Source organism: Pinus tabuliformis, chromosome 6 (assembly GCF_031772625.1).
Source record: "Pinus tabuliformis cultivar Carrire ecotype Pingquan chromosome 6, CPIR1, whole genome shotgun sequence".
Classification (NCBI taxonomy): domain Eukaryota; kingdom Viridiplantae; phylum Streptophyta; class Pinopsida; order Pinales; family Pinaceae; genus Pinus; species Pinus tabuliformis.
Genome location: NC_142292.1, coordinates 1,092,763,048 through 1,092,773,259, shown reverse-complemented (window position 1 = coordinate 1,092,773,259; position 10,212 = coordinate 1,092,763,048).

Genomic DNA, 10,212 nt, shown 5'->3' with positions numbered 1-10,212 from the left:
ACACTCAAATTTGAGCTCGTATGAGGGAGAAAGAGCCAGTCAAAGTTGTGATCAAAGTTGTGTTGTGGACCAGGTTTAAGTGTCCTACAAATTCACCATCAACTGACATGGAATCTGGCTCTCGAGAGGGGGTGAATTTGTTGGATGCATAATTTGTCTAATAACCCTTATATTAGACAAAATTGAAAATTAACCTATTTTTATTAAAAAATCAAAATTATTATATTAGGTGGTGGGCCATGACCGCGCCACCTCCATCAGACCCAACTCTTATAAATAAATAAAAAAACCAATATAATATTAATGGGTCGGCGGCCATGACCCTGTTGGACCCTTCAACACCCCCAACCTCATTATATATTACATTAGATACAGCGGTGGGCGGGCTCGAAGGATGGAATCTTTGAGGAATCTAAAAGATTTTTGTAGCCCCAGATTTTCACTTTGTCAGAATTCAGAAATTCCACAGTGGATTTTATGCTATTCGATGCCACGAATCTGATGGTGTAATCAGATTTTCCTTTTGATCATTCCATTTTTCAGCCACTTTTCAAAGTGGAGTGCGGGTGTCAACATTTAACATGCGAGCAATCATTTCCATGAGATTCGACACCACGAGATTGATGGTACAACCAGATCCAGAAGTTTATCATCCTCTTCTTCAGATAACTCCTTGATGTGAGGTATATGAAGTGTGATCATGGACTTCTTTGTCTCTTTGTTTGAGATGCATTTTACTGTATAGATCCCTATTTGATGTTTGATGTGGGATCTTGTTTTGTTCATGATGTGAGATGTACATATTGTCATGTATGTTTGAATTGAGATCCCTTTGATGCCATGTTGGTGGGATGCTCATTATTATCATACGTGAAATTATGTCATGCTGTTAGGAGTCTTTTTTTGAATGAGAGTTCCTACAGCGGAACATCTCGTGGAGTCACTCCTGCGTGAGGGCATATTCCTTACATGATAGAGAAAACACATTCATGTACATCATCACTCTTTCCAACACTTAATGCATCGGCCTACACCATCTTGACACCGGGGCCCGAAGACGTAGTCCCTCATGGACGAACTCCGTTATCAACGTCTTGTGTTTTATATTGTTGATTCTTGTCATGTTCCTTCTTTATAACATGCATATATCTTCCTTTATGTTCTTTTAAATGCAATTCTAACAACATCACGGAAGTAAAAGATCTTGGTTAAATCTGGGAGTTGAGTCAACTCGGATCAGATGATTACAATGAGCTTCATGGCAATATATTTACATGCACTCGCTAGTCACAAGGTGAAGGGGTATGTTCCCTTTGACCTTTCATTTGTCTGATTATATTATTATAACATCCAACAACACAACCAACTTTTGTACTCTATTTCTTTCAAATCAAATAACTATAATACACAATCGTAACACCTCATGATAATATAAAGTTTCCATAGTGCATCTCTTTTAATATGCTTAAATACAAACCGATTCTCATTGTAGTATGACCATTATAAATGCACTCCTTATTTTACTCCTTAAAATGCTTAATTGATTCACGATCAATGAACTCTGAACTCTAATCACTTATATATGAGGATGTCAATTCGGTTGACTTACAATAATTGTCCACAATTTTAACAAGTCACATTTGATTAAAAGGCTAAAACCCATACAACACTTATTCGACTTATAAAGTGAATTGCATCCTCAAAATTACAATAGATGCTCTCACAACTAAAATTATCTTAGATTTTCTTCTCATGAGCGAACTTATAATCAATTGCATAAATGCTTATGTTGGTTTATTATCTCTTCTTTGTGTTTTTTGGGCATGTCTTCTTTTCTTAGTTATTCACTATCCAGTACAATGTCCTTGAAAAATAATATGATATCCTACAGTATGTTGTCTGAGATTTTCAATACTCCATTTATTGTCTATTTTAAAATCATGCTCTTGATGACCTTTTGGGACGACAACACCATCAATGCCAATGAAACCTTAAATGTGTCTCAACTAATTCTTTTCTTTTTCTTGAGGTGATTTCTATCTTCTATGGTGTAATCCTTGTCGTTGTGTCATAGGTCACACCATAGGTGGAGGTTGCATCATAGGTGAAATAAAAAATATTTGGAAAATGTACTATTGACCAATATGAGGTTATTGTCTTTTGCCTTTTTGATCTTCTCTGTTTTCTTTCTAAAATACACCTCTTCTTATATTGTTGTATTCTAGGGAAATACAATAATCTACTTACTTTATCACTTACATTTATACTACAAGTGCTCAATATTCCAACATATAAATGCTATTCTACCAAACATACATGAATAAGAAAATAACATAACAATATACAATTACATAAGCAAGAGAGAGTGTATCAAGTAAAGCACAACAAAATGTCAATGTTTAATACGTTTATAGTCTAATTCTCCATATCCAACCATTATTTGTGAGAATAAAGACTTTATAGAGCTAGTACAACACATGCAGGTAGTTATCATATTTACAAAATGGTTGAAAAACCATAAACATGCAAGTGGTTATCATATTTACAAAATGGTTGAAAAACCATAATTGTCAGAAACATTCTCTTGATGTGGCTAATCTAGTGGTGTGATCACATATCATCACTAGCATACCTTCAATATCATCAATGTTGTTAAGACATCCCGTGGATGTTGACAATGTAATTTGTCTTCACATCAAGATCGGCAACTCGATACTTGCCATTAATGAATATGTTTTTGTAAATCTTAACTATGAAATCTTGTTGATGGATATTGTTTTTCCATTGCTATTGACAATTGGAGGTCATCAATGTTAACAAACATCAATTGCCATTGCCAACGAATGCTAAATGCTTCTATTTAATGTTGTTGATGATTGCCACCAAATGGTCATTAAGCGTAAAGACAACTCCAAGACAGCTCTCCTAGACTAGGGAATTTTTGTTTGGAAAATTTTGCTGCTTGTGGACAAAAATATTGAAAATTTGAAAGTCTCCAAAAATAAGTGAAACTAAAATATACTATGGTAAACATTTTTATATTGTTACCTCATATTATGTAAGGTTCCACATTATGATTTTCATCACATTGATGAAAATTTTCTATTGGTATCTTGGCACAATATATCTACTTAATGAGACATTTTCATGGAGCTCCTCTTCATGGTATTGAATCATGTCATGGAGATATTTGGTTGGGAGAGCATTACTTCTTGGTTGGATGATTGTGCTTGTTGGTTTGGTGGTCATCTCACATGTTCTTGCCTTGTTGATCAACCCTTGGTTGCACAATCAACGATTATGGCGTATCATATCATAATATGATGTGGTTTTGGTATATATGCTTGTTTTGGATGTGCTACATCTTCTTGGATAGTGGTTCTAGCCACCCAAGGGGTTAGATAATGGTGTTAGGAGGTAGATACTTCATGATTATTGGAATTTGCTAGTGTCTTTTGCATTGTGTGTTGATGTGATGATGGCAATTGTCACTATGCATGTTCTACATGGTCCTCTTTTGCTAATGTGTGGTAGGGCATACTTAATGATTGGATAGGTTAGCATTTCTATTGTACCCTTCTCTTATAATGTGGTTAGAGAAGGTGTTGTGGTAGTGCACTTTTCCCAAGTGATATGACTTAAACATTTGTAACATTTGTTGAATGTCACTTGGGTGGAAATGTGTGTGATGATTTAAGTACCTTTGTGGGTGTACATTTCCCTAAGTTTAAGTGGTTGTATACTACTTACTGCTTTCATGATCAAACCTTTTTTAGGGATTGATGAGGAATTAATCATGGGTGGAGCTGTGAACCTAGGGTGGAGCTTCTATTTTATAATTGTGTTGTTTTCATGGTGGTCTTTATTAGGAATTGCATTAGTTTTCCACGGTACACTAAATTGGAGCATTCCCTCCTTTGGAAAACATGTTCATGTTGATTTAATCAATTGTTGACCATTTAAAGGTTAGGCTATGGTTTTATTTTAGCATTAACCTTTGCACACACGCATTGAGGTTGATTTAACCACCCAATGGTTAAATTAACCCATTTTATTATCTTGGTGCTCAATAGCTTGAGTGCTCTACTTCAATTGGTAGTTAGTTGTTCACACTTAGAGGGCTATTTGGAGGTTATTTGAGGCCTTATTATGGAGCTCTCTTGTCATGGGCACAACTTATGAGGTCTAGATGATTATTTTATTATTGGGATGGTTGGAAAATTCTTGTAGGGCACACATGTGTGCATAGTTTGGTGGGATTCAATGATGGTATTGGAAAAGAACATGTGATTTTGGCATGATGTTGGTGAGTTCTAACCACCTTGGTACATATTCATAAGGCAAACTTCACATGGATATATTTTATTATTTATTGGGTGGTTAGTAGTTACATGCCATAGTTATTTAAAGTGGGCATCACCTAGAGGCTCTCTCATCTTTATTGTATAGATATTTCAAGTACACTTGTAATCTTTTGACCTTCGTTGGAGAGTGCACCACTTTGAGTTGATATATATATTATTTTATTTGAGGTGTTGAGGGCTTTTATTGAGAGGAATTTGGCATATGTGGGGGGCATACTTGGAAAATTGTATGTATTTACTTGGTCATCTTACTATATTTGAGCATATTCTTGGAGGGTGAACTTGTGCAGAAGCTTCTTGTTATTTATGGAGATATCCATTTTATTATTTCAAATAGTTTAGACATGCTCAAAACCCTAATTTATCCTTATGTTATGAATAAAATAATTCATAAAATAATAATTAAATAAATGATAAAAACAAAATAATATGTATAATAATATAATAAATAAGTAATTGATTAATTATTATTAGTAATTATTAGTTATGAATGGTTAAAAGGTCAAAGGACATGACCAATCACCTCTATGACCAATCAATGCCTATATAGACAACTTTCACGAAGGAAATTGTAACATCATTCATTCAATCAATATACATTATTTACAGTACATTTGTGTATCTTACATTTGAAGTACAAACAACTACAATGTTTGCTTGTAATAGTGGTATTAGAGCCTCTCGATCCTCTAGCCAAAACTGCTCTGATGCACAGTTTGTCATTCTGTTGTCCATACAAACGATTATTCTCATATCTTGTTTGTGTTGTTCGTTGTTTCGTCTTCCGCCATTCTCCTATTCCTATGTTCAATGCTTCTATCGTCCCTCATTCCCGCAACCGACAACTACAATTGATTTTTTTGATGCTCTGTCCTACGTTGCTATTCATGTCGACAACTATTGTGTGTCAGGCCACCCTGTTAGCAATCCTATCTTCCCCTTGTCTTCCCAGATCTGTCCATTGCTTGTCTCTCTCGACGTCTAGTCGCCCGTCTTCTTCGATGCTTTTTTCGATCCTTCAGTCAAATGCCACATTATTTCCCATCGTATCGATTGTAAGATTATAATATATTAGTTACATAATAGACTATTATTATATAATTTGTTATACACTTCATTATAATAAGTTATATAATAGTTATATATAGTTAATCTATTATATTTATTACTAATAAAAAATTATTATCATTATATTATATATTATATATATATATCAATGATTAATTAGAAAAAAAGTGGGTTTTGCTAAGAAAAAAACAAGTCCAAGATGGGGAATAATGACGAAGAAAACATTAATAAATATCAAGAACTCGATAGAGTACATCATCGCCTCGATGATGTCGAAAAAAAACAAACAGAAATATGAAAAGGACATAAAAAGATAATTAATACTTAGGAATGTGTTGTAGTGGTTGCAACGCTCTCCAAAATTTTGGCTTGCATCCAAATTTCGAAGCCTTCCTTGATTTTTCATTTGATGGTTGCAAACACTCGAGCTCACCCCATGAGCTCTTGTGAAGTCTTTTCACCCTTTTGCTTGTTTGACCAGCAGTCATCTTTTGGCATATTGATTACTTTGTCATGCTTGCGGTCTTGTTCTAGTGAGTTTGAAGGTTTGATTTTGTGTGTTTGGGTTGTCTTCGCATGTAAACATTCGTCGTACTCACACACAAAGTTGTAAGCACTATCGTGCAAGTTTCGTCATGGTCGTCCAAAGGTGTATTTCAAGTGTCGCGCTTGTCACTTTCAGCTCTAAGACAATCTCACCGAGGGCATGTTTTGTCTTGTAGTACTGATGTTCTATGTTGTCTCGTTGTTGAAGTATTCTAAGTGTATGATCATAGTGTCAAGTCTTCACAAGTTCACTTGCTTTCAACACTTAGCCATTTTCCTGAAAATTTGTCCGACCAAACAATCCTGTTCCACCGGATCCTGATTGAGTTGCACTGCACAGTCTCAGGCCTCAGTGACCTTGATCTGCTGCCCAGAACTGCGCAGTGCTTGATGTTGTCCTCCAAGTCAGTTGCACTGCGCAATCCCAGAGGTGAGCAGCCTGTCTGCCTCCTAAAACTGCATAGAAACTGCCTTCATGTCCAAACTAAACTGCAAATTTCTCAAGCACAGTAATCAAGCCTCCTTCTGGTTTTCTAGAACCTTGCACTGCACCAAGACTTGGGTTTTCACTAATCTCCAAAACTTCACAGACATGTCCTCCTAGTCCTCTGCTACCCGCTCCGCACTGCCTTCAAAAATTGCACAGACATGTTCAACATGCCTCCTACTGCATCTCTTGCACTGATCTCCAAAACTGCGCATACATGTCTCTCTGGTCCTCTATTGTCTTTCTCTACAATGCCTTCAGAAACTGTGCATACATGTCCAGTAGGCCTCTTATTGCCTGTCTTGCACTAATATCCAAAACTGCGAAGACATGTTGATGCAGCGAAACTGCCACTTTAAATAATTCGAGAATTTTAAATTAATTAAACCCCTGTTTACCAAACTATTAGACCCCGATCTCTTGCATGGATCCCAAAACAAATTAAAATCCCATTCAAACCTTATCACGTCTGAAAACTATGCTAACCAGCGCACATCTTCCGAAGTGATATCCGTCAGTCCTCGTTCATACATAATGAACGACTGTGATCGATTCAGACTTCAATTGGATTAAATCACAGTCCATAAGTTATCGCGTCCAAAATTTAAATTAAATCTCGTGCACTTTCCGACGCGATTACCATCAAATCTGACCTCTTCAAATAGATAGTCACAATTAACTGAGCTATTAACTCAGTTTTATAAAATATCCCGTCCGTTTTTGGAATTAATCTCTGCACTTGTTGGCATGCGATGACCATTAGATCACTTCAACGGTCACAATCGATTCATCAATTCACTCGATTTTATAAGGTTATCGGGTTCGTTTCTTGTGCTAAAGTGTGTGCACATTCACCAGCAAACACCGTCGATCTTCGCCCAAATAGATCATCATTGATCCATCCTGTGATCAATGATGATTTATCAGTTCATTTAATCTATGTTTGCTTCCAATCGACGACCAACAAGTTATAGCCTTTGTCCTGGCGATCATCAAACAACAAACTCCATTAAAGATTTTAATTTCACACACAATTTCCTGTATTTAATAGAGATTCAGCCTACGACTTAAAGAACCAACGAAATCAAGTCACATAATAAAAGATCACGCAGAAACAAGTTTTAACACAAAACTCCTTCCATTCATAATAGTATTTACAAATATTTTCATAACACCTCGTGCTCTGATTTATTCTCTCCACTACTTAGCTCTCTCTAACACTCTCTAACACTTCTACCCTGTTTTTCACTCTCCTCGCAGACTTACATTTATAGACTAATTAAATAATTATGGATTATACTAAATCCATGATTTTCTCCATAATTCACTCAACTAATTCCTATTCGAGGATCTCGTAATCCCTAAGATCCCTACGAGATCCATACATATCAATTATCCCTGATATTCTCACATAGTTGAGAATGTTTCACAACTGAACCCTCACACATAGATTTCTCATTCAATCTATACAAGATTCCTAAAAATAATTAAAAACATCACCCCCTAATCAACCAAATGAACAATAATATTCTAAGTAGGATGCTCCTGCATCACATGTCCAGTTGTTCCTCCGCCGCCCTTGCTCTGCATTACCTTCAGAAACTGTGCAGACATGTTGAGCAGACCCTCTACTACTTGTCGTGAACTGTTCTCCAAAACTGCGCAATCATGCTCAGTAGATCCCTTGCAACCCTGTCATGCGTTGCTCTTGAAAACTACACAAAACTGCCCAACAAATCCCCTACAGCCATATCTTTCCTTCATTCCAAGAACTGCGCAGAAGTGCCCCTTAGGGTCCCACCTTGCAGATGCCATTAGTGTCCTTCACTGCAGAATTCTGCATCCTAGTGGTCACTGTGCAAATTTTCTCGATAGTGTTGGTTGTCCTCTCAGAGTTCCTAATTATAGTCTGAGCTATGCTCTGCGCTGTCTCAGTGAGTTGTCCTCCTTCCCTGTCACCCAGAACACGATAACAATGCATCATGCTAGGCTAGGAGGTTTTGGATTTGATGTCGTCCTATCATGAGTGAATTTCAAGAACAGGCACACTGATAGATCATGGCGAGATGATAAACATGATGAAGGAGTGCACATGCTAGAATACTTGCTTGTAGCTAGACGAACGTACCAAGCACATCAAGCAACAAGCGACATGAACATATGCATTGAACCATCATGCAAGACCAAGACCATCAAAAACCTCGCAACACTATGCCATGCAGAGGAGAAGACAAATCACACCATGAGTACATCCATCACTCAACAATGCAACAGCTTGACACAGACACCATAGTCAACCGATACACGTCAGCAGTGTCATGTCGAGTTGTTTCATGAGCTGTCTTGGCCACGTCACCACTATGGGCCATATTTGTTGTAACTCAATGTAATTTAAAGCGAATTCCAATGGACGGACACAAGAAGTTGAAGAGTCATGCCAGTTGAAAAGTCATTAGAAGTTGAACGGTCATGAGGGTAGTCTAAGAGTCACAAGGGCCAAGCATCACCCTTGGCTATATATACCACTCCCATTGTATGAGAAAGGAATTTTCACCTTGGCTCCTCCCACATAGCCTTGAGAGCCTGTAGTCCGTTCTTTGAGCGAGGAGTGGCTCCAATGTCCCACTACTGGGACTATTGATGTATGGTGTACAGATGTGTCTTGAGACTTTTTCTTAATTCAGAAGCCTGTTAAGGCCAACACATTTTCACACATGTTTTGAACATGTTTGTAAGACTACTCTTTAAACATTTGTAATGCATGTTTGCTTAACCTGTACTAAGATAGTTGAACTACTTTAGTTATTTTAGATCTTACATTGTTGAAGATGTGTCGTATTTCTTATCACCGTTGTCTCATCCATGTGGACTACTCCACGAGATACTAGAAAAACCACCTTTGTGTATTGGCTATCACCATTGTCACATCCTTGTGGACTACTCTGCGAGATACTCGATAGACCATCTTTGTTTTCTAGTTATAACAACCATCACATCCGTGTGGAATACTCCACTGGGTGGTGTACGTGTTGTCCCCTTCACCTTTGTTTTAATGATTGCCACGTCCGTTGTGGACTATTCCGATGGATGTTGGACAGACCCTTTCTAGTTCTCATGTGTCTCTTCTTGGGTGGTACTACTACCTCTCATTTAGAGGCTCACTTTACTCTCCCCCTTTGTAGTAAGAACCTTGACACAATTTCATTACGCACTCACCAGGGACATGTACCTTATTGTTTGAAGATACCAACGTAACACTCTCATGTGCTAACAGCTGGAGCCAAGGCAGATCTCTATGTATATGGAAATCGGGCCTTCATGCCTGATGGGACTCCTACACTAGATGGTGTGAGGTCTAGTTGGGACTTCACATTGGGGAGATCCCATTTGTTGGTGGGTCCAACACCATCAACAAAATGGTGCTAGAAGGAGGGCCAGACGACAGGATGTGCCCTTAGAGTCTGGTTTGAATCTCTTATTAAAAATGGCTCTTCCTGAGATCATAATCTCGGGATGTCTTTCTACAAAGTTCAAATGTACCATTCCCGTGGAAGTTATCCATGCCCTGTCCAAGTTGAATTTCAGTGGTGAGGGTGAACCATCTTTTCGTGCGCATGTGCATGAAGTTATAAACTTTTGCCTACGCCACAATATAGAGTACGAAGATGTTTGGACTTTATTACTCACCCTCACATTCAAAGGTCATTCTCAACGTTAGTGTTACACATTACCCTTTGCCTCTATCGA